At 42.4% G+C, this 26,431-nt stretch overlaps 1 protein-coding gene across 1 annotated transcript in view; it reads right to left on the minus strand.

The window, feature by feature from the left end:
- The window catches only part of TMEM255A (transmembrane protein 255A), a 90,310-nt gene that overhangs the window by 56,237 nt on the left and 7,642 nt on the right, over positions 1 to 26,431 (minus strand). The window lies entirely within an intron of this gene.

Below are 26,431 nucleotides of genomic sequence, written 5' to 3' on the forward strand. Positions count from 1 at the left end.
CATAACTCTCTAGATAGTCCTTTGTTCTGTTAGATTCTTGCTGGTCAGGGTAATTACCGTATTTTTCGCTCCATAAGACGCATTTTTCCCCCCAAACGTGGGGGGGGAAATGTATGTGCGTCTTATGGAGCGAATATAAAAAAAAACAACTAAAAATCTAACAAAACCCCCCCACACACACTCCTGACCCCCCCCCCAAGGTCTGCCAAAAGTCCCTGGCGGTCCAGCGGGGGTCCAGGAGCGGTCCGGGAGCGATCGCCTGGACTCGGGCCGTCGGCTGCCAGTAATCAAAATGGTGCAGACAGCCCTTTGCCCTTACTATGTCACTGGGCCGACCAATGGCAGCAGTAGCCCCTGTGACATAGTAAGGGCAAAGGGCCGTCGGCGCCATTTTGATTACTGGCAGCCGACGGCCCTTTGCCCTTACTATGTCACAGGGGCTACCGCTGCCATTGGTCGGCCCCAGTGACATAGTAAGGGCAAAGGGCCGTCAGCGCCATTTTGATTACTGGCAGCCGACGGCCCGAGTCCAGGAGATCGCTCCCAGACTCCCGCTGGACCACCAGGGACTTTTCGCAGGTCTTGGGGGGGGGGGGGGGTTCCCAGTGAAAGATAAGTTTTCTGATCTGGAGAGTGGACCAAAAATGACCCTCCCCAGACCCGAATACAAAATGGGGAGAAAAAAAATGTTATGCACTCCCCTAATTTGCTCCATAAGACGCACCGACGCCAGGGGACAGAGCCGGTTTAGCACAATTTTTTTTTTAATTTTACCCCTCTGAATCCTAGGTGCGTCTTATGGTGAGGTGCGTCTTATAGAGCGAAAAATACAGTAACACATCTGTGGCTGTGTTTATAGAAACCCCTGCGAAAGAGTGCTCCATTGTGACAGTATAGCCTGAAGCTCCCTCCTTTGGCTTCTGTTTTGTGTGACCCTGTGATTAGGCATCACCTTATGGAGCCAGCTTGACTGCCTGTCCAGATGTCCTGGGAATTCTGCAAGTCATTCTCAATAAGTCACTTAAGAGTTCATACAGCCAGGAGAGGCTAAGTAGAGGATTCTGGGGCATTTGCCTTTCTCCATGTTGGTTTTCTGTTCAGGCACATTCCTCATTTCCCTCATGCCACTTACAAATGGCAAGAGTGGCACATCAAATACCAGAGGGGAGACAGAACTGTATGAAGTGATTATGGCAAATGGGCTAAAATGTGTAGGCTAACAACTAACCTTGTGTGCGCATTGTGATCCCTCTAGATCCCCACTAAAGTAAATGAGACTCATAGATAGACACGCATTCTCTGATTAACAAATGATAGCAGTATGACTAAGTTTCACTAGGTATCCATTGGCTCTATAGTTAGGTTGCAAGGATGGCTGCATTATAAAGAAGAGAAAATCTATAATAGCAAGACCACATATGTTATCTTTCAGAGTCAAATAATTACATAATAGTGTTGTAACGAGTGTAAAGATAGGAAGAACAAAGAGAGACTAGTATGAAAGTATTATTTTTTCTAGGTATACTGGGCGAATCTCTGCAAGGAGTACTGCTATTGTAAACAACAACCCGGGATAATATTTGCTAAACAAACAGGGATATAAGCAATGCACATAACCAGAAGAGTGAAGGAAGCCAGGAAAATAAAGAGGAAAACCAAGAATCAGCAGAAGGACTCACATTGTGTTGTGCATTCATAATGTGGGACAAGTTATACAAGTGTTGCAAAGCATGAGACATGTTCTGGTCATAGGCAGAAGTGGGCCTACAGGTGAGCAGAAGTGTCACATTACCAGAGAACATCTGTGAGAGGTCGTAAATAAACTCAAGGTAAAGAAACTGATAGGTAGTGTTACAGGAAGAAATACCTAAAAAGGTATATAGGAAAAAATAGAAGGGGTTAACTAAATTCGGTATATTGGGTACGGTTAGGAGCAGGGGGAATAGAATATGAAAACCAATAATGTGAGTACCATAAATGTAGGCTGCAGGAGAAGAAATAAAGAAAAATACTTGTGCAGAAACAGCAAAAGGGCAGAATTTAACTCAAGGGAATATGTGATTTATACCAAGTCATATCACACTGTAAAGTGGCAAGCAGTGGGACAGGGTGATTGGTTAGTGTGATCAGACTAGCTTTCATAGATAAAGTAAAGGAGAACATATCAAATAATCATCTCACTGACTCAGCAAGTAAATGCATATATGCATTATAAGGTATAGGACTGGATAATGCTACAAAACACAAACTCTAGAGACTAATAAAACCTGCATTAATTCAGATTGTGTCATTAACTTGAAAACCTAAATAGTGGAATTTTCAAATGGGTACATAACTAAAATATTGACTAGGTATAACATATTTTTGTTATGACAATCAGTTATCACATGTCAAATAAAGGTCCATATAATGAAGGGTGCAAGATGACTTCTGTGCAAAGGATGGGATGATTTCTGAAATCAATGGCACATGACGTATGCAGTTCTCTCAGTATGGTGGATTTCTGACATCGGAGGATAGCCTCTTAACTCATTATTAGATACGTATGTTAAGAATTAAAGCCTAATAAAAGAGCAAAACAAATTCAAATTAATTAATGAGACAAATTCCATCATGGCCATAACTCCCTGCATCTAGTAATCCCTACATCTGCATAATATTCCCAGTTTATTAGGTAACATGCAATAGTCAGGACCACAAACAACTTAAATGCTCAGACATCACACAGAAACATGCATTTCACTGAAATGACATATAAATTCATTCATTGCATTCTTCAGGTGTCATGACACACATATAATACACAAACAACAATTAACACATTTGAGCTAATAAATTAGACCAAAAAGTGTTTGGATCGATCCACAATAAAACAAAAGTCAAAATTAAAATAGATCTATTTAAAAATGAAAAAAATCAAACTGGGAAAAAATATAATCTTCAAGCGTTGCAGCTCAAATGGCAGAGAAGGCTTTGTTTTCAACCTGGAAAGATATAAAATCTGGCATACAACAAAATTAAGGTAATGATTAAAGTGAAATTACAGCTTCATTGAAACTAAACACTCTGATATGCCGTAATTCAGCAAATAGCAGTCAAGCTACTTTCTTGTCTGTATTGTTATGCCACTAGGAGGCACTACCACAAGTTGTGGTGTGTGAGCTGCTTTCCCTCTACAGATCTAAAACCCCTTTTGTTCCATTTCCTAAGGCAGAGCTTTCCAAACTTTTCATGTTGGTGACACACTTTTTAGACAAACATAATTTCACGACACGGTAATTCAGTCTACTAGTAAACCAGAGGTTAAAGGTTAAACGAACGAAACATATTTCGACAATTTATGTATGTTTCCTTAAATATATACATAATAAAATGTTTCACGACACAACCTATCTCATGAAAACCTTAAATTTATATTAAAAATATATATTCCAAGATTCATGTTATTGTTATAATTTATGAGAAACAATAATAAAACAAATTGTCTGTCCCCCACACACTCATCTCTCTCCTCCCCCCAACACGTCTGTACCCCACACACTCATCTCTCTCCCCCCCAGCACGTCTGTACCCCACACACTCATATCTCTCCCCCCCCAGCACATGTCTGTATCCCACACACTCATATCTCTCCCCCTCAAGCACATGTCTGTCCCCCCAGCACGTTTGCCCCCCACTCACTCATCTCTCTCCCCCCAGCACATGTCTGGCCCCTACACTCATGTACCTCGTCTTTTTGATTGTTGCCAGTTAAGTGCTTCACTCCCTTCCATGATCACCAGACACTGCTGCTTGCAGTCAGTACTCCTCATGGCCAGGCCTCTTCGGCAGCAGCAGCCAATGCAAGGATGGCTGGGCTCGTTCCACCCACCAAGCCCCCAAAAAACACGATTGACAGCAAAAATCACCCAATAATAAGCAACCCATAAACTGAAAAAAAAAAGTGAATCTCTAGGAAAAAAAAAGCCCAAACTCGCATCAGAGTTGACCGGGCTTGCGCGACACACCTGCACACTGCAGGCGACACACTAACGTGTCCCGACACACAGTTTGGAAAGCTCTGTCCTAAGGTGATAATGTTAGTGCTTTGTAATTCAAAATCTGAAAACCTGCCACCTCTGTTAATGGGTCATGCAATGCACAGACAATACTTTAACTATCAACCCCTAACTTAATTCCTAAAAATGAAATCTGTGACTGACCAATTTGTGCATTGTTAGAAATTATTTTATTTTCTTCCTATGCTAATGTTTGTAAAAGTAGCTCTGTAGCGTGCATGCAAACAGATAAAAGATAAAGGGATTTCTGCAAAACCTTGTGGGATTGATAACTTTGTTATACTGAAAAGATGTTAATTCCCTACTTTGAACAGCCAAAGGCACACAGTAGTATGCATTAGCCAAATCTAAGACTGTGTACCACTTACCCAGTGATTTCGTTTGGCAAATAGTAGCTGGACTTGTAACATTAGGGTATTCTGCTAGTATCAGTTCATTTAGTGCACGTAAGTCTTGCACTAATCACCACTTCCCTGAAGGTTTTAAAACTGGGAACAAGGGAGTGTGGTAAGGTGTTCCACTAGATTCTATTATACATGTTTAAGAAGTGATGCAATTTCTGGTTTAATAACTTCCTGTGCTTCTCTGGCTAAGGGATACTGACGTCATATAGGACCAGTTCATCCTGGCTTTAATTGAATTTCCACTGAATCTATACTCTGCACTTTGCCATAAGAGTCTTGTTCAATTACCCATACTGAAACAGGCACTTATGGAAACTGTTCCTGTGTGTGAAATTAACAAACTGTCTGGCTGAATGCACTACTTTGGAGATTGGTGCACAAGACAGCTTGTAACAAATCCCTGCCTAACAAATTTACTGGACAATTTGGGGCATACAAAAACTGACTTATTACTTATTTTCCTTGTAAATGTATACTAGGTTTAGCTGTTCTCTGTACCAGCTTATTCTATCCTTCAAATCCTGTTTATTCTCCTTCTACCTCTTACCATCCCTCTAGGTATAATTACTGCACCTATTAATTGATTCTGGGGATACCAAGCATCACCCCCACTTATTCCACATCATCTGAAACCACTGTAACCCCGGTTATCCCAGATACTTTCTCAGCAGCTTTTCTATCTAGTAAAAAACTTTACATTTCTTTCCCTCTTTTCGCTTATTTAATTCCTCCATCTGCATAGAACATAAGTTAGTTTGGAGTTTAGTTCAAACTTCAGCTCCTTTACTCTTTTCTGTAACGTACCAATCGCTATAATGACAAATACTGAGAAACATTTCGGACCACAGCTTGCTTTCCAGCCATGGTCACAAATTGAGAACAAAGTGTCTGCAGCTTCCCTTTGTGCTCTGGTCTGTACAAATTAAGCTTGTTTAGTAACCTCTTGTGCTGCAGAGTCTGCTAACGCCTTACCTCTATGAATCCAAGTATCAGTAGTGTGGTGGGCTTTCACCCAACATATAGCAGTTAGTAATCTTTTGTCTCCTCTATCCCTTAAGTGTGATGAAATAAGTTCCCCATTAGAATCCCTACAGGGCGTTGCCATGCCTACTAATGTATCAGCTTACATCCCTGGGTGTGCCTAGCACACTCCTTGGGTGGTGGTTTCTTAAAAGGCTTCGGTGAAAGTTTATCCATTATAATTCTATCATCTTTATCTACCTCTTCATCTGAAGAATGCAAAACTCCCCTCTCCTTTTCTACTGAGAGAATATTTCCCCCTTCTGCTTGTTCGCTCTGAGCTGTCAAACATGTAAACTCATCCCCAAACTTTTGTCTTAATTCATCTACTGTCAGACCTGATTGTGCATTGCCTGAAGGGTGCATTAACCCTTTGAGAATACAAGTCACTCCCTGCCATATGTCCTGCACTTCTAATTGAAGTGGAAGGGAAGATGAAGAAACTGCCATTGATGGAGATACGGCAGGAACTACTGCTGGCAATGGAGTCACCGGAGTTCTGACTAGCTTAGGTAGTATGGGAGTTCCCTCTCCTGAAACAGCAGTAACAGATATTGGAGTTAAAGGCGGAGGGTCTAACTGTAATGGTTTATAACCTGGAGCATCCGGACCTAATTCAGCCGAGGCAGTATATAGTGGAAAGTGACCTAACTGACTACAGGCATCCAGCAAAGCTGGATATAAGCCGGGCATACTAAGGTCACCTGATACAGAGGAGTTCAGAGCAGCTGTAGCAGGAGCAAAGGGTGGAGGCATCTTACTACAACACAGTGGGCTGTAAAGAGCCTTCGCGTGGCCAAACAAATGCAGACTGTCCCTTAGACTGTTTTCCTAACTGCACCAGGTATCCTATGTCTGCCCTAAAATCTTTTTATTTTATTGTTTGAAAACCCAATATCTTATTAGTTTCTACCCAAATTCAATGTTAGCCAGCCAGAGAAAGCTGACGAAACCAAACTTTGTGAAATAATCTACTAAATTAAATTCACTTACTGTAACATTTCTGAACAACTTTAATTCCTTGTTAGTCTGTTTATACCTTAAACCAGTTCTCCCCACTGTGTCCTACTGCACATTCGAATGCCTGGAGCTTTACATACCTCCCCGCTTTTTCTTTACCTGCCAATAAAGTTAACTCTCCAGCTCCCAGTGCCCTTTCAAGTTCTGAAACTTCCATAACAATTGTAATTCAGACCCCATTCACTGCAATGCATTACATCATGGCAGAAATCAGACATAAATAGAAAACCAGATTTCAAACTACACTTTTCCAAAAAGTTCCTTTTATTTTTTTTATGTTCCTCTAATAATCCCTCAGCCTTGCAAGCAGGGCAAGGACTTACAACCATGGACTAACTAGTGCTGTTTTTAAACCTCCTTGTATTTTTTTTCCAGTGCAAATTTATTAAAAAATATACAGACAAATAAATCAAAATCACTCTTAATAAGTTCTTATTAAGTATAATAGTCTACAAATGGGCATCCCCAAAGTAGATCAAAATAAATAGTGCACTGTTATTTACAATTGGCCAAAGAAAATATTTTACTTTCTTAACTAGAAAATTAAAAACTTGCAAATTAATTATAGGCATACTTACAGATCTGTCATCCCCTATGTAGTAGAGGGCATTCTCTTCTGTCTTCCGGATACTATTTTCAATAAACAATCATCCAGAAATCTTCTGTTCCTAAGAATTACTATGCAATAAGCAAAACATCCTTCGGACTAGAGCCAATTAAAGTCCAAGTAGCAGCGTTAGGTCTGATCCTGTCCAGCAGATTCAGACATAAGACTGCACCATAGATAGCCTCAGCTATCAAGTCCCATCTGGGTGCCATAATGTTAAGCGCCAGGCCATTCTTTATGACGCTTATGTCCAGGGATACACCACCACTTAGATTTTGGTAGAAAGCATCATTTTTTATTGATCAATATAAGTATTCTTGGGAGATGCTGATGCTGGTAGTCAGTTTGTCAGAGAAATGGAATCCCATTGTATACAGGAAGTGATCCTTCTTTTATACATAACATACAATATCATGGAAGATTCTAGAGTGCATGACTACCTCGAGGATAATTTACATAGGTTGTCATGTCAACAGCATGATAAGATTATTCCTAGCTACCCCATAGTATTTCTCCAAGGTGGGGCCCATTTACCAACACTCTCTAGATGGTCCTTTGTTCTGTTAGAATCTTGCTGGTCAGGGTAATTAACACATCTGAGGCTGTTTTTATAGAAACCCCTGAGAAAGAGTGCTCCATTGTGAGAGTATAGCCTGAAGCTCCCTCCTTTGGCTTCTGTTTTGTGTAACCCTATGATTAGGCATCACCTTATGGAGCCAGCTTAACAGCCTGTCCAGATGTCCTGGGAATTCTACAAGTCATTCTCAATAAGTCACTTAAGAGTTCATACAGCCAGGAGAGGCTAAGCAGAGGATTCTGGGACATTTGCCTTTCTCCATGTTGGTTTTCTGTTCAGGAACACTCCTCAACCCGCTGTTTTATCGTGCAAATGCTGGAATCATGGTGATGGTATGCACAGTGCGGGAAAAGGTAAATAAAAGAAGATTCTAGGGGATCATGACTGGGGGAAATCAGAGAACAGTTGGTGAAGCGTAACCTTCTGTACTATTTGGATTCCTCAAAATATCAACTTCAAGTTTTTGGATGTACTGCTTCATTTCTGTAAACTCTTGTTCCAATATCTTTGGGGGTTTTTTTTACTTTTAAAATTCTAAAACATTTTTTAGAATAAAAGGTGTGCACTTTTAATTATAGTCATATCTCCTTTAAAAAACATCTTTTAATTGTGCCTGAAACATTCATCTTCAGAGCAGTTTCTACATGGGGCTCTGATATCTGCAAGATGACCTGTCTAAAAAGACTTGAAATGCCTGTATTTCCTTAGGAATGAACTGTAAATCAGAAGAAACAGTGGGAGATTATGAGCATGGGCTAAACTTTCCTGAACTTTATTCACATTTGTTGTGTATGGGCCTAACTTATCAAGATTCTTCCTGTTCCATCCCTCTATGATAATTCTGAAATACATCTAGGCCAGCGATTCCCAGCCTTTTCAATCCCAAGGCACACCTACATTAACAGAAATGTTGTGGGGCACCCCGACCTCCACAGAGCAGGCAGTGCAGACAGGGAGAGGTCTTGTATGGCCATAAGAAGAGCTAGGGAAGCACGGAGAACTCTTCCAGTCACTCTTCCAAATTGTAAAAAAAAAAAATTAGTGAGGGGGTGGGCAAACACACACCTGATTCTATCACCGTAGACCAGTTCACTCTGCAGATGTGCAACAGAAAGGAGAAGTCAGTGCAGTGCGAGCAGCTGGCTCAGTTAATTACCTTGGCTGCCATGTGTGACTGCCAGACTCTCACTGCTGCTGCTCCCAACACTCAGACTGAGTCACAATCAGTGCTCAGCGCACACTCTTCCTGTGTCACTCAACCTGGGGTTAAGACAGAGGCTGGAAGGACTCAGAGGCTTAGCAAAGAGAAGAGAAGGTGCTGTCTGCATTGTGTGTGTTGAACAAAGCTGGGCCCAGCTATCCGTGCCCTACATGCTGCTCACTAACTCCCACTCCAGAGTTCATGCTGTAGCTAGGAATGAATGGCATGCTTGACAACACAGGTTCTCAGAAAGGAGCTCCTACATGTGTAAGAACCACCACTGAGAGCCAGGCGCTGAGAGCAGAGCCCAGGTGCTAGTATGGATCTGAGCATAAGGTACTGGTAACTTTTCCGAAGCACTCCGGATCAGGTCTGAAGGTGCACGAGAGTGCCACAGCATACTGGTTGGGAAACTTTGATCTAGGCAATCCTGTGTTTACTGGCAAACCAAGAAAAGTGGCGGAAAGGCAAAATACATATCTTCCAGTATCAGTGGTGATATTATGAGGGTTACATTCATGTGGAGAATTTACCTTGGAATTTAAAAAAAAAGTATTTTGGGCTAAAAGTCCACAGTTCCCTCTTTAAAAACACTAACAAAAAAAGGCATTTAGATACTGGCAATGATATTTTTATAGGCCCACATTCCCTGCTATATATATTTCAGAAAAATTACAGAACATTTCCAAGTTTTTTTTTTGGTGTCAATTGTCTGATGTTCTTTGTTCACGGCTATAAACTTCCTGGTTCTCTACTGTAGAGCTCAGCCTCATTCAGGAATCCCAAGTCCTTAGTAACATCACACACTGTCCCAGAAGCAGCCAGGAAAATTCAAACTGCCAACATAAAATATTCGCCTGAATCAACAAAACTGCACAAGTGTGACAGTAAATTAGGCTCCTGATCGAATTCTCTTGACAGGCTGCTTTAAGAAGCCTGTTAAAATTAAACTGAAATCTTTAAAATAAATTACATAAGACTGAAGCCAGAGAGACATTAGATGAAGTGTGTTTTACTTGTCTTGTTTTCTCCCCTTTGTACAGCCTATTTCCAAGTTCATGGAACAGGATGGCAGACAACGAATGCAGCACTCATTTAGCCTGCCACTTTAATTTCTTGATGCAATGCCACAGACCCTGCTTGACTTCTGCCTTCACCCTGATTTCGCCACCACTAAGGCTCCTCTGTGCTGCTCCCCAGGCTCTCTTGCACTCCGGCACTGTTTACCCTCCACCATGCATCCATCGGCCTCACTCTTGTTAATAGATAGTTCCTTACGTTACTCCTCAGTGTCTCGACTTCTAGCTCCATGCCATGGCCCCTTGGTCTAGAATGTGTGCATTACATCTTGGCTCTTGCACCTCCTCCTCCTTCAGCTGTTTTACTCTGCATTCCCTGATCACAGATGACCATCTAAATCTCCTCTGTGGTCTGTTTAGATTCAGAGACGAGAAAGATTGCTGTCTGATCACAGAAAATCACCATCCGAAGAAAATGCCAGCACCAAAAGTTTCAAAAGGAAGAAAACTCTGAAAGTCACCAAGAAACCTAAAAATTGCAGAATTTGCTTGGGGGAAGGGGTGAGGCCTGAGGGACACCATTTTATTGGACTAACATTCTTGTTCTGGCCTGATGAGGGAAGCCAAGCTCTTGAAAGTTGATCATAAATGCATTAGGTTAATCCAATAAAATGAATCACCTACAGCTTTATTTCTACATATCCAAGTGGGCTAACACGGAAACCACACAACTTTATTCAAAGTTACAGTATAATGCAATTGTAAAACATTGATATATATTAGCCCAATAAATGCATCAAATCTGAGACAGGAAGGAGTTTCTGCAAGTATGCAGGAACAATAGTCCACTGCAATTCCAGTGTAATGCAAGTCAGATTGTTCAAAGTAACATTGCTATATCTATTTCTTGACTATGCAAAACGCTTGGGTCTTATTCTGTGGTTTCCCTTTTTCTTTTCTACTCTGTCTAAAATAATAAACCAACGCCTCCTTCTGCGAGTCCCTCTTGAGCTCGAGTGGTCATCCACACTTTACATGGATCAGCAGGATATCAGTGGGTCTGAACTTATCAGCAGACCCACTGCTGATAAGTTCCCCCGGGAGTTCCCCCGGGAACTCGCGCCTCGCGGCAGCAGCCTCCTCCCAACGCTAACCTCTTCATTTTCAGCCCTCGCGGAGGCGGAGTCCCATCGGCCGCGGTTGAACATTTTCCTCCGAGCCGCGCTGCAGTCTTCTTTTCTTCGGGCCGATGTCGAGCGCACTAGCGTGGCCTCTTCTTGCCGCGCACTCACCCGATACTCTCCACTTCCTCTTCCGGGCCGCGGGGCCCTGTGTGTGTGTATGAGAGAGTGAGAGATTGCATGTATGTGAATGATTGAGAGCCTGTACATGTGAAAGAGAGCCTGCCTGTGAGAGAGAGAGCATGAATGTAAGTTTACCATTGGGAACCTGTATGTGTAAGTTTGTGATTGAAAACCTGTTTGTGTGAAAGAGTATGTGTGTATGATTGAGATCCTTTGTGTGTGAGAGAAATCATGTGTATGTATGATTAAGAGCCTGTGTGTATAAGTAAGAGAGAGATCATGTGTGTCTGTGTGTGATTGAGAGCTGGTTTAGGTGATGGAGCATGTGAGTATGTGATTGAGAGCCTGTGTTTAAATGAGAGAAAGAGACCATGTGTGTCTGTGTGTGATTGAGAGCTGATTTAGGTGAGGGAGCATGTGAGTATGTGATTGAGAGCCTGTGTGTAAATGAGAGAAAGAGGACATGTTTGTAAGCATGTGAATGAGAGTCTGTGTGTGAGAGAAAAAGACAGCATGTATGTGTGTGATTGAAAGCCTGTGTGTCTGTAAGCGTGAAAAGATAGACAGCATGTGTGTAAATGTGTAATTAAGAGCCTATATAAGTGAGAGAGAAAAAACGTGTATATGTGAGTACTGAGAGCATGTGTGTATAGGTGTGTCATTGAGAGCCAGTGTGAGAGAGAGCGCTGGTATGTGACTGAGAGAGGAGAAAGTTCCAAGCAAACCACCCCTCCTCCTGCTAATTCAGAACAATCTCAGGACACCTGGATATCAAACGTTCCCAGGTATGCAGAGCAAAAAAATGTTTGTATCCTTATTATTTTTCATTACTGGGTCTTTGTGTCTGCTATTTTGAAATATTTTGTTGGTATCTGGAAATGTTTTATATGAGTTTTTAATTATTGGATATTCCACTCATCAGCTGTTTCGAAATATGTTCTTTTTGTTAGTACAGTTTTACTGCTGATGATTTTATATTTCTTGATTTGTTTTATAAGGATGGGTGATGTTTCTTTTTTCCTTTGTTACACTGCATACAACCTCTGGTTTGCTAGTAGACTGAATTACTGTGTCCCGAAATTATGTTTGTCTAAAAAGTGTGTCACCAACATGAAAAGTTTGGAAAGCTCTGTCCTAGAGATTTACTGAAAGCCCTTTTCACTGCTGTTCAGCACCATGGTTTGGACAGCTCCAGTGATAGACTAAGGGGCAGATTTGTCAGTTTTTAAGTTCACATTCTTGGAATACTCAAAATGAGGAATTACAATATTTTTCTTTAACCAGCAATAGAAATCTAAGAAACGCATTAACTTTGCTAGTGATGCTACACTGCATTACATGTGACTGTAAATATGCAGTGTATGCCTTTAAGTGCAGAAGGAGTGGCCTGGTGGTTAGAGCAATGGGCTGAGAACCAGGGAAAATCCCATTTTTCCTCATGGAAACTTTCTTTAACATTGGACAAGTCACTTTGGGCCTCATTTTCCAAGCAGTTTACCGCGTGCGAATGCAAATTAGTAATTTGGTATTCAGGGGACGGAGCATATGTAAAGCAGGAACCAGTTTATCATGTGCAGCAAAACAGCCGCAGTGTTAGCGCGACTGCTATCGCGGCTAATAACTACAACCCTAAAATTTGCGTTACGGGGCCAGTAAAGGGTTATCGCAGTCCACGATAGTTCCGGACAGCCTGTTTCGGGGGGGCGGGGGGGAGCCTTACTATAGTGCCTATGCCCTAGACAGGTATTTTAATCCCTATGGGAGGGCCACCTACTAACTCGGGGTGGGGATTAGGTATGAGCGTCGGGGGTTGGGGGCCACTTTCGCATTCCACATGAGACCTACGGAAAGAACAGTGGTCTCTAGTGAAGATTTGCTGGCCGTCGGAGTGAGGAAACTCACTCCAAGAAGAGATTTGGGCTACATTCTCTCCACCTAGCTTGTTGTTGCCCAGGTAGAGTGTCCAGCAAGCTAGGTGGAGAGAACGTTGCCCAAATCTCCTCTTGGAGTGAGTTTCCTCACTCCGACGGCCAGCAAATCTTCACTAGAGACCACTGTTCTTTCCGTAGGTCTCATGTGGAATGTGAAAGTGGCCCCCAACCCCCGACGCTCATACCTAATCCCCACCCCGAGTTAGTAGGTGGCCCTCCCATAGGGATTAAAATACCTGTCTAGGGCATAGGCACTATAGTAAGTCAGTCTCTCTCTCTCTCTCTCTCTCTCTCTCTCTCTCTCTCTCTCTCTCTCTCTCTCTCTCTCTCTCTCTCAACATCGTGAATTGCGCTAATGTTTTCGCGAATGGCGAAAACATCGCCGCACGCGATGTTTCCCCACTGCACGAAAGAAGCCTCATTTGCATTGGTAACGCCCCCTAATGCGTTACCAATGCGATATTGGAAAATGAGGCCCTTTATCTCCCATTGCCTCATGTACTCATTTATATTGTACACTCTTTGGGGTAGCAATTTATTTTACATCAAGTACAAATAATGCTATAAGCCACCTTGAGCATCATTTGGAAAATTAGGCTAAAAATCCAAAATTAAGGTTTTCATATCGGATGCCTTAGGTTGAGACAAGAAAAAAACCCCCAAAACTGAGGATGACTGAATATAAAAATGTTTGAAGGGGGGGGGGGGGGCACTAAGCTGAGAGCATTAGTTCAGCATTTTACAGAATTTCAGCAGTCCGGGTTTACGAAAGGTCTGGAAGTACTTCCGTCTGCATTTGTAAGGAGGGAACTGGGGTATACAACTGCTGAGACATGAAACGTTTTCAACTTGATACTGCATGGTAAAAATAAATAAATAAATAAATGTATGTAAGTAGTGACCTCAATTCTGTCCCTGTGCTTGGTCTCCTTGTTGCTCAGCTGTTTACAATAGTTTGTTCGTTCTTTATCAGACTTTTTTTTTTTTTTGTTAACGACCAAACCGGCATCTCCCCCACCCCTCTTCAAGGACTGATATTAGACCCAACCATGGGGATATCAGAACTTCCACTTGACAATTTCAATATTAAATTAGCAATCACGACCATATCAGAACTTCTGGGTCACGCTTCGGTCACCGTTTATTACTGGTTTGATCATGACTGAATGATTCTACTTTTTCTTTTATTATATTTGATATTCTGCTCAGAGTGGATTCCATATTTAAAAAAAAAAAAAAGCACCATAATGGATTATAAGCAATTAAGCCATGACGGTTTTTCACAACATTAGTTTGATTTGATGGAGGACATAACGCTAGCATTTGTTTGTAGGCACTGATAATTGCGTGTGTTTGAGGACAGAAATGAAGGTCATGTGACTTATGATGTCACTGAGGCACTGGATGTTTGGTCGTGTAAATAGTAACAGCCCGATTTTAACTGGGCCAGGCGCATAAAAACAGTGGGGTTATGGGTATGGCCAGGCCTTGCGCGCACATTTTAGAATGGGCCTGTTACGCGCAGAAGTGCTGACGCACACATGTTATAAAATAGCCGTGTCCATGTGTACATGCCAGGAACTACAGTTTAAAATCTATGCTGACGATTTGCAGTTTATGGTACCCTATAACACTTCATGGACCCACACTTTGTCTTTAGTCTCCCTATATCTTACAACCAACCATCGACACTTGGCTCTCTCATAACCGGTTGAAACTGAATAAAAAAAACAAACCAGAAATAGTTCATCTTACATCAATTACTGATTCATCCATAGGCCCTCCATCTCAATTTCTATTCAATGGAGTTTCGAACCCTATTGCTAAATCAGCTAAAAATTTGGGCATAACTATCAATTCAGATCTTTCATTAAAACAACATATATCTTTGATCACTAGAAACTCATTTTACAAACTTCATCTGTTGAAACGTCTTCGCCCTCTACTCTTTTTTCATGATTTCCGGACTATTCTTCAATCACTTATTTTTTCTGGGCTTGACTACTGCAACTCTCTATATATATAGGTCTTCCAGATAATGCACTACACTCACTTCAAGTAATCCAAAATGCAGCTGCACGTATCTTGACAAATTCTTCAATTAAAAACCACATCACCCCAATACTTCAATCTTTACATTGGTTACCAGTGAAATACAGAATACAGTTTAAAATTCTAACCATCATACACTCCCCTTATTCATAACCCTAATTCTACTACTTTATGCTCTATTCTCCATATATACAAACCTTCTAGATATCTAAGGTCTATGAATAAAAATTTACTAGATATTCCATCACCTCGACAGGCCCGTCTTGAAATTACGAGAAAAAGAGCCTTCTCAGTTACTGGTCCGATCCTCTGGAATGCATTACCAGACTCACTAAGATCCATACCCAATTTGAATCATTTAAAAAAATCCTTAAAAACATATTTCAAATTGCATTTAAAATTACACCTACCAAATAACAGATCCAAACTGATTCTTCACATTTATCCATATGGCACCTTATATTTTTATTTATATTTTTACATTATGTATTATTTAATTTTGTATTAGAACTACGTTAGCCATGTTTTATTTTTAATAATTTAACTACATTTTCTGTAATATTATGACTTTTCTTTTTATTTTTTATTTATTTTTTATTTTAATTTTAATATACTTATGTAAACCGTTTTGATTAAACACTGTTTGTAAAAGCGGTATACAAACACTTTTAAATAAAATAAATAAACCGAAAGCACATGGGCGCATTTTTTTAAAATCTACCTTTAAGCATATGCATATTTTGTAGATGTTATATGCACTCTAAGGATGGCCCCTGGGGACTGAAGCAAGTTGATTTGTCAATATAGCCATTAAATAAAAGTTTGAATTTACTATTTTGGGCTTTGCAAGCTCTTTTTATACTTTTCATTTAGGACAGCAATAAACATTTGGCGCTATGAAGGGAGCTCATCTACATTCAATTACCTAATTACCTTTCTAACATAGTCTTCCCATTTTTATGGCAATTATGGAGAAAAGGAAAAATGTCTCCAGTAAAGATTTACATTCTGCCGAGGTCAGAAAGTGACCTGAGTACTTTCGAGATTAAAATCAAAGCCTTAAAACATCTTGCTCATTGAGCATTAGTAAAGATTAATAATTATTCTGAATATAAAAATACCTCTTAATCTTAGCAAAAGCTCCATATGGCCAAGCTAGAAATGATATAGATATATATATATATATATATACATACATACATATACACACACACACAGAGAAATGAAACAGTGTGGGATGTAATTTGATTTGTTTGATGATACTGTCCCAAGATATATATCCTAGGAAACTTTATTTAAAAAGATAAAAACTCTTGCAGGGGTGTCCTGGAGGAGCGGTCCGACCTCCCGATTGGAAACCGCAGCTCACATACTGAAGGCCAGCTTTGTGCTGTGCTGCCTTCACAGCTGGGGCCTTGCTGCACCTCCTAATTTTAACTCTGTTTTCTATATCGGTTCCTTCTATTTTAGCCACTTTGGGGGTAACTGTGTAACATCATGCATAAGCAGCACCAAGTTTCAAAACAGACTTAGGCACATAAGTCGTCTTTGAAAATTAATCTCCAAATACACCCGCACACATTTACACCTGCTAAAACATCTGCACAAATTCACTGAGAAAATTCCTGGGTTGGTTTTTTTTTTTTTTTAAGTATGCATGCAAGTAGAAACCCCTCCCCAGGAACACTTCCGCTCAGTCTGGGTAAATCTACATGCATACACAGGGGTGAATTACCCTCCCTATGTATTACTTTGACAAAACATGTCAAAATGATTGTGCCAATAAGATTTGCCATACTGGATCGGACAAAACGTCTATCAAGCCCAGCATCCTGTTTCAAACAGTGGCCAGATCCAGGTCACAAGTACCTGGCAGGATTCCCAAAAGGTCGATAGATTCCATTCCATACTGCTTATCCCAGGAATAAGCAATGGATTCCTGTAGCTCCATCTTAACAATGGTTTATAGACTTTATAAGTCTTGCCTTACCTGGTCAGACCAAAGGTCCTTCATGCCCGGCATCCTAAAGCAAGATCATGTTCAGCTACAGAGATTGCTGTGACCACAACACAGAGTACTAACCACTATACAATCGTGGCCATCTGAATCCAAGTGTACCTTAGTGTCCATGGTCTGATTACAACGAGGCTTGCCAGCAGTTGCAGAGGCGTTACAATGCACAATGTTCCAAAAATGGACTATGGGGAGACTGACCTGATAGAAGTTAGAAGTTTGGGGTATGAGAATAGTATTTACACAAGATCCTGCAGCCAGGGAGCCTCTGGCTCCTGGACGGACACCACACTCTTGCCCTACTGACCTGCCTTCTCAGTCACTTGAAAACCAGCAGTCAGGGAAAAAAAACCAAAAAACCAACTTGGACCATTCTGAAAAGGTAAATCTGTAGTGCAGAGCTCGATTAATTATGATTCTGGGGCAAATGGGATTCTCTGTGGACTGCGGTGCCTTTTATTGGCCCAGCATATAAAGATTCTGTAACACATAGGCTTCCGAGACCACACAAGTCCCATCTTCAGGCCATCCAGATTGTTAGGAGGTAAAACATTTTATTTTGGTATCAAGCAGTGAAATGCTCATGTCACATGACCGATACATGTCAGCCTCTTGCTGCCCAGCCTCAAGAGTCATGACATCATGAAAGACGAGAGTCATGTGACCTGCAGGTACCTGCAAATGACAGCATCTTAATTTAATCGGGTTTTCAGCCACCCCCACAACCTTGTCCTGAAATTTTCTCTGAACCCAGAGAAAACCGTGGCAGGTTAGATGGGCATCTGGAGTGGATATTCTGCAGGACTTTGTGCCGTTTATCCTGTAGGAAACAAGTGCCAGCTAATCTCAAGCAGAGGCCTTCACTGCTCCTGACAGATGTATGTAGTAATATTTTGCATCATACCGTATATTGCCAGTGTCTGGGACAGCATCGTACCAGATAATTCCCAGGGTTATAGAGTCCCCCACCACAAAAATGTCCCCCATCGAGGTTGAGCTCAGAAAGGTTTAAAACGATTTCCTCAAGGTGAGTCAGAGAAAGATGGAGGAGCGGATACAGGATCTCCAGCCGCGAAGCTGTGAGGTGAATGATTACCTTATTCTTGCCAGCCCAGCCATACAAATTCTTCCGCAGGTTCCGACTAAAAACATGAATGTTTATAATCACCATATACAAAATTTCTTTGAAAAAAGAATGCCCAATAGCACTGTCTTAAAACAAGTTTCTGCATAAAGCTCTAGGGCCTGTCGGGAACTACAATATACTATGGAGCTTTTGGCAATGATTTTGCTGAAATGCACATGGCTAATTCCTCCCCATGCTGTTTCAGCATATGTTAAGTTCATTAGACCATAAGTGTCAAATGAAAGCAGTTGGCCTATGGCAAGCATTTTTGGTAGCACTTTTCGAAGTCTACAGCATGCTCTGAAATTCTGTTCTACAAGTCACTGACAAGGCCGATGTGTGTGCATTGAGCGGTGTCTTACTTGAAATGGGTACCAGGCCTCCTGTGGTTGGGAAGGGTGCTGAACACCACACTCTCACTTCACTGCCGCACTGTTTTGTCTTTCTCTGCCGGGGCGCCCAGTCCAAGACTTCATTCTGCCTGCCTGCTGACTGTTCTCAAATTATGTCACTTGATGATCCCTGACAGGACCCTCATTACCTTCCTGAGCCGAGTTTCCTAGGACTCATAAACACATGGCGGGCAGCAGACTCTGTACATCCAAGTCAGAAGTAACCCTGGAACACAATCAAATTTTCTTCTGATGCTGCACGCATGTGGCCAGCTCACACCCATGGGCCTATTACTTTTACATCTCTAAATAACGCAGAGCTCCAAGTCTCAGCATGCCAAGGGATAAAACCAGGACTGGATCAGCCTGCCCGGACCAATGGAGTCAGCTGGCTTCCAGTTAATCAGAGAGAGCAGGAAAGAAGGGACAGGGCTCTTTTTTTTTTTTTCCTGTGTAGCGCCACTTGTGTGGAACAGATTTCTGGAAAAAATCTGGCAGTTACAAGATTATAGTGCCTTTTGTAAGCAGATAAAAGCTTACTTATTAATGAGGCTTTTGGTTGAGCTACATGCTGGTTTTGTTTGATTGGTTTTTATGCTGGTTTTAATGTTTTATTTGCTGTTATTGTGTATGTTATGCTGTAAAGTGCCCAGAACAGAGGCCTGGTAATTAGGTGGCCTAGACGTTGCTGTAAATATATAATATTTAAAAATCCATACCAGTTGGAGCTCAGGCGAAGAATGGAAGCACAGCCAGCACCATCTTGGATTACCTGTGTTTGACATTGTTGCTGGCAACCCGGACAGTTATAAGATATAATATAAAAGAAATACAGTATTTTTCGGACTATAAGGCGCACCAGATTATAAGGCGCATTATCAAAAAGTGCCTGCTAATGCGTCCTGGTTCATATATAAGCCGCACCGGATTATAAGGCGCACCGGATTATACTGCTGGAGCACAGAAACTCCGCGGGGATCCTGCGCAAGGAGCTGTACGCAGTGGGTGGGCGGCCACCCTGGGCGCCGGGTCTAAGGCTCAGAGCCTTTTTTTTTTTTTTAATCGGTTGCGCCCTTTAAACTACGGTACCGGTACTTTTTTATTATCCCCCATATGCCCCCGGGGGCAGATCGGCAGGCGCTGATGCTGGCTCCCTGCCGCAAGTAACAAGGAGGCGGGTTCTGGCTGCCGCGGAACGCAGCTTGATGTCGGTATCTCCGGCCACATGGATGGTTGAAAGCGCTGCATGCGCTGATGCTCCTCCTCCTTTCCTGCCTGTGCGTCCCCGGAAGTAAACGTTGCCGGAGCCACGTGGGCAGGAAGGAGGGGAAGCATCAGCGCATGCAGCGCTTTCAACCATCCATGTGGCCGGAGATGCCGACATCAAGCTGCGTTCCGCGGCAGCCAGAACCCGCCTCCTTGTTACTTGCGGCAGGGAGCCACGAGTCTTCATCCTTGTCTTCAGCGGCATGGAGCCGCCACCGCTGGGGCCTGTTCTGTGGCCTGGGTGGCCCCTGAAGGAATCCTTGCGGCAGGGACGCAGCGGCCCGAGAAGACGAAGAGGCCCGGTGAGTGAGAGACTGAGTATGAATGATTGTATGAGACACAGCATGTGACAGTGAGAGCCAGTGTGTGTGTGTGAGAGAGAGAAAAGCATGTGAGAATGAGAACCTGTTTGTTTGAGGGAGAAGATGGAGAGAAAAGAAACAGAAAAAAAATTCATATATAAGGCGCACTGGACTATAAGGCGCACTTCCGATTTCTGAGAAAATTGTAGGTTTTTATGTGCGCCTTATAGTCCGAAAAATACGGTACTGTATTTAAAAGCAATGTAGTCATCTATAAGATACAGGGCACTGCAATAGCCAAAACACTCGCATTACCGCTCTAAAATCTCCCTTATCTAAAATATATTTGTACAGATGGTATCTTCTGTAACAGGAAACAAGGAAGGAAGGCTGAGGGCTTACCTCGCCAAGCCCCCAATGCTTCGGCCCAGCCCGATGGGCCAGCCCATGCTGTGGGTGGCAGCACAAGGGACCCCGGATCCAGCCTTCCCGGAAGTATCCACACCTGCAGCTGCTCAGCTGGAATTAGACCTGAAGTGGCGTCCTGCGGCGTGATTCTCCTGCGTTCCCCCCCAGCTCTCTCAGAAGCTGTGGGGGCCGTTGCAGAGAGAGAGAGGAGGGGCTATCGCCAACCACTGCTGTGTTGGAGGTGCTTTGGAACCGCGGGACAGGCCTGGAGATGATGTTCAGTCGGGTGGATCTAATCAAGCAACAGGACTTCACAATGATTGACACCTTCTGTCCTTGGGACAAGTGCTGGGTCCTGAAACCTTTTAGAAACTACCCCCCCCCCCCCCGAGGCCAGATCCTAGGCTATGAAGGACCTCACCTCCCCTTGCAGCCAGGACAGAAGACAGAGCTTGAGGAGCCCAAAGTGGTGACACAAGAGTTTTTAAATATATAAATGCCACCAAGAGAGAGCGGGACACCGGATCGGTAGGCTTCCACACTGCAGTCTTCTACTTTGACAGTAATGAAAGGCGAGGTGGCTATGAGACAGAAACTGGAAAACCTCGCAAGCTCCTACAGGCAGTTAGATCCGAGGTTCTTGAATTACCCTAAATTTTGGATGTCCCAAAAACGATTGTTGAGGCCATTCCACCATCATGGAAAGGGGATTATCTAACCGCGGGGAAACGTAAAGGGAAGAGGGAAGCAGGTGAACAACCCCTGTGTGGGTAAGCTATGAATGGACAGCTTGCACCTCAGTCGGGCATTAGGAACACCATTGGAGAAGAGGTCACTAAAGTCACTCGGGCAGATACAGTATGGTGCGCTCGGACGAGAGCACCGTTTCTCCGCGCATTTCTGACACGCATCTATTACCCCTTATACTGTAAGGGGTAATAGTGCATCAAAAATGCGCTGCCAACTCTCTGAAAACTAATAGCCTTCATCACATACAAATGCAAGTTAATGAACCTATTAATTAGTCACCCGGGATACTGAAAGTAAAAATGTGTGGCCAAGCCGCACATTTTACACTCAGAAATTAATGCCTACCCAAGGGCAGGCATTAAAATCTAAGCAATCCTGAAAAGTGTACAGAAAACACTGCTTTTCTGTACACCCTCTGACTTAAATTCCTAGCGATATTAAGTCGGAGGAATCAAAAGGTTTTTTTTAAACCTGCCTGCTGGTCAATGGGTTAGAAAAGTGGATGCTCAATTTTACCGGTGTCCGTTTTCCTAATCCATGGCTGTCAGGGCGTTCAAAAACAGACACCGGTAAAACTGCGCGTCAGTTGTTGGATCTGCCGACAGCCACCTCTACCTCTAATAAGGAGGCACTACGGAAGCGCTATTGTCCCTAACGCCTCCTTATTAGCAGGACACCGCAGTTAAACAAAGAATCGTGTGCCCAGGAGAGGTGCCTGGGCTCTCCCGCACTTTTAACAGTATCGGCCTGACTCCGATTGTACTGTACCTGATGGAACTGGGGCCAGAGAACAAGTTTTTCTTAGGGCACAAGACACGGATCTTCCTGGAGTTTTGCAAAGCTACACGAGCCAGAGGTAAGCACATTTTCTCAATGCAAGAAGAAACTGTTTCACTTGGGGTGCAGTTTATTTTTATGATTTCCCTGTAAATGATTTGTACAGATACAGATAAGAAGTTTCTCGGATGGAATTGTAAGTTCATACCCCCCCCCCCCCCTCCAGGACTCTGTCTCTGTCTTTGCTCTCTGGTCAGTTCTGGAGTGGGAGGCACGGTTTAACCTTAACAAGATATCAATTCATTGTTCTGTTGCAATGGCATTAACAAGTATTGGTGCTGAGGAGGCATTCGGCTGTATAGTTCCTTAAGGCGGTGGATATTCTGTTTCTTTCCCCTCCATCCCCCTTGGATCCCTTACTTGTGGACTACATGAGACCAGGCAGTTCTCTCTCACTTCCTTAGGTTGATTTCTTTCTTTCTTTATTTCTTACTTACATCAATGACATTTTTTCCTTCAGCTTTGGAAAGCTTCTTGTATTAAGGGCTAGAAAGGCAGTTTATAAATGTTTTAATAAATAAACCGATTTTCACAATTAACACCATAGATTCATAACAACAAAACCAAACATTGGGCACTCCAGTCATTGGTTGCCTTCCTTTACCTCACTGTGTTCAGTCCTCATCTCTGTGTTTCCATCTTCAAGACTTACTCCACTGATCTGGAAATAACAGGGGGGGGGGGGGGGGGCGGGGTTTGTCCGTTTGGTGACCTGTGACTCCATGTTTTCCCCGTGTACTCCAGAATTAGTCTATTTGTCATTTCTATGTTATTTTAATGGTTAGTTTGTTATGCAAAGATATTTCTTCCCAAGCCTTGCAATACATCCAATGGTGGCACTTCAGTTGTGGACCAATTTAATGAAATATATTGGCAATTCTACTACCGAAAAATGTAAGACATTCCCTCTCCCATTAACAAGTGGGGTTAATCATAATTCTACAGGCACGCTTATTGGTGCCTTGCACCGAGTATTACAAAATTCAAAAATCTGAGACCAACAAGCACCATATTTTGAGCCATTCCGCAAAGCGATGCACAAACATCCCAACTCCATTCCTGCATTTGATGCAGGTTCATGGCCAATGTTCCCTCTAAGGATTGGGCTGCTGTCAGCAAAAAGCTTTGGTTTCATTACCCTGTGAGCATTAATTTCTTTGATGCAAAAAGCCTATCAATTTTATGCTCACAGCAACCCAATCCTTAGAGGGAACATTAGTAGCAGCATAAACACAAACTCTCTCACACCCTAACACTTGCATATTCACTTTATACTCTCTTACATATACGTGCTCATTCTCACAGACGCACACACTCACTCTCATTCACTACGCAGACTCTCACGCATATTCACACTCACTCAGTTCTCCTTCTCTTCCACACACACACTCATCTCAGTAACTGCAAACCCTTCACTGCCAAACACATTAAGAACACAAACCCCCTGCAAAAAAAAAAAAGTCACCTAGAACCTTGCCATACCATACCAGCACTATCTCAGAACTCAAACAGCCTTATCTATGACACTGCAGCAATGCAATTATAACATGCCCTAGAACACTAATACACCACCTACTGGGGTTAACACTTCAAGCCAGACTGCTACCAAGCCCTATAGAGAAACTATATTCCAGCAGAAATACTGGACCGGATGGTATACACGCCAGAGTTCTGAAGGAACTAAAAAATGAAATTTCAGACCTATTAGTAAAAATTTGTAACCTATCATTAAAATCATCCATTGTACCTGAAGACTGGAGGATAGCAAATGTAACCCCAATATTTAAAAAGGGCTCCAGAGACGATCCGGGAAACTACAGACCAGTTAGCTTGACTTCAGTGCCAGTAAAAATAGGGGAAAGTGTTCTAAACATCAAAATCACAGAACATATAGAAAGACATGGTTTAATGGAACAAAGTCAGCATGGCTTTACCCAAGGCAAGTCTTGCCTCACAAATCTGCTTCACTTTTTTGAAGGAGTTAATAAACATGTGGATAAAGGTGAACCGGTAGATGTAGTGTACTTGGATTTTCAGAAGGCATTTGACAAAGTTCCTCATGAGAGGCTTCTAGGAAAAGTAAAAAGTCATGGGATAGGTGGCGATGTCCTTTTGTGGATTACAAACTGGCTAAAAAGACAGGGAACAGAGAGTAGGATTAAATGGACAATTTTCTCAGTGGAAAGGAGTGGGCAGTGGAGTGCCTCAGGGATCTGTATTGGGACCCTTACTTTTCAATATATTTATAAATGATCTGGAAAGAAATACAAGTGAGGTAATCAAATTTGCAGATGATACAAAATTGTTCAGAGTAGTTAAATCACAAGCAGATTGTGATAAATTGTAGGAAGACCTTGTGAGGCTGGAAAATTGGGCATCTAAATGGCAGATGAAATTTAATGTAGACAAGTGCAAGGTGATGCATATAGGGAAAAATAACCCATGCTATAGTTACACAATGTTAGGTTCCATATTAGGTGCTACTACCCAAGAAAGATCTAGGCGTCATAGTGGATAACAAATTGAAATCGTCGGTTCAGTGTGCTGCAGCAGTCAAAAAAGTAAACAGAATGTTGGGAATTATTAGAAAGGGAATGGTGAATAAAGCGGAAAATGTCATAATGCCTCTGTATCGCTCCATGGGGAGACCGCACCTTGAATATTGTGTACAATTCTGGTCGCCGCATCTCAAAAAAGATATAATTGCAATGGAGAAGGTACAGAGAAGGGCTACCAAAATGATAAAGGGAATGGAATAGCTCCCCTATGAGGAAAGACTAAAGAGGTTAGGACTTTTCAGCTTGGAGAAGAGACGGCTGAGGGGGGATATGATAGAGGTGTTTAAAATCTTGAGAGGTCTAGAATGGGTAGATGTGAATCGTTTTTTTTACTCTTTCGGATAATAGAAAGACTAGGGGGCACTCCATGAAGTTAGCATGTGGCACATTTAAAACTAATCGGAGAAAGTTCTTTTTCACTCAACGCACAATTAAACTCTGGAATTTATTGCCAGAGGATGTGGTTAGTGCAGTTAGTATAGCTGTGTTTAAAAAAGGATTGGATAAGTTCTTGGACGAGAAGTCCATTATCTGCTATTAATTAATTTAGATAATAACCACCGCTATTACTAGCAACGGTAACATGGAATAGACTTAGTTTTTGGGTACTTGCCAGGTTCTTATGGCCTGCATTGGCCACTGTTGGAAACAGGATGCTGGGCTTGATGGACCCTTGGTCTGACCCAGTATGGCATGTTCTTATGTTCTTACTGCACCTCAGCTACCCATGCAGAACACAGACCGACTCTTACCTAATCTATATTAATAAAAATGTAAATGTTAGTTTGTTCAAAATCAAATCTCCGAAAGTTCTTCACCGATTGCTTTGAAATTTTGACACAATGTTGCATTCGATTTCACGCGTGTTTTTATATACCTATATTATATAGATGTCACACCTGTGACAGGTAAAAACATGCTTTTTGGAAAAAACAGCGCCATCTTTTGGACGTAAAAGCAACACACGCTATCTACAATATAAATGGGCTCTGACTGACGGACCGCAAATGCGCAGTAGAGAGCAGCTCTACCGCGCATGTGCAGACCATACAGCTCTGCGCTACGTGCTGGGTGTCACAGAGGGGAGGAGAAAAGGGCAGACGAGTTGTCGCTCCGAGAAACGGCTCAGCCTTTTCCTCTGCCGCTGGGGAAGGGGGGAGGGAGTAGAGACTGCCGGACACTTACACACAGGAGGAGGAAAGGGTAAAAGAGTCGCCGAGCCAGTCCGTCCACCGCCGGGGAAGGGGGGGAGGGAGTTGGGACGGCCGGCGCAGAGCTAATGCGCATTGTGAAATTAAACCAGACTGAGCCACGGCAATGAGTGGCTGGGTACAGCTGGTACAGAATAAGGGACTACAAATCAGAAACAGAAACAAGACAAAAATGAAAAGCCCGAGAAACTAAACTCTGAACAGTGTAATACTGAAGAAAGAACAAAATACAAATACGTAATGCACATTTCCAAAGAGAACTTATGCCAATCACTAAAAATTCAATGTAATTTTTTTTTTTTTACTTTTGTTTTCTGATCTTATTTTTCTAATTGATTGGTCTCAGGTTTTGTTTTTCCACGTTTCCTTTCTCG

The sequence above is a fragment of the Rhinatrema bivittatum genome, chromosome 6 (genome assembly GCF_901001135.1).
Source record: "Rhinatrema bivittatum chromosome 6, aRhiBiv1.1, whole genome shotgun sequence".
In the NCBI taxonomy this organism is placed as follows: domain Eukaryota; kingdom Metazoa; phylum Chordata; class Amphibia; order Gymnophiona; family Rhinatrematidae; genus Rhinatrema; species Rhinatrema bivittatum.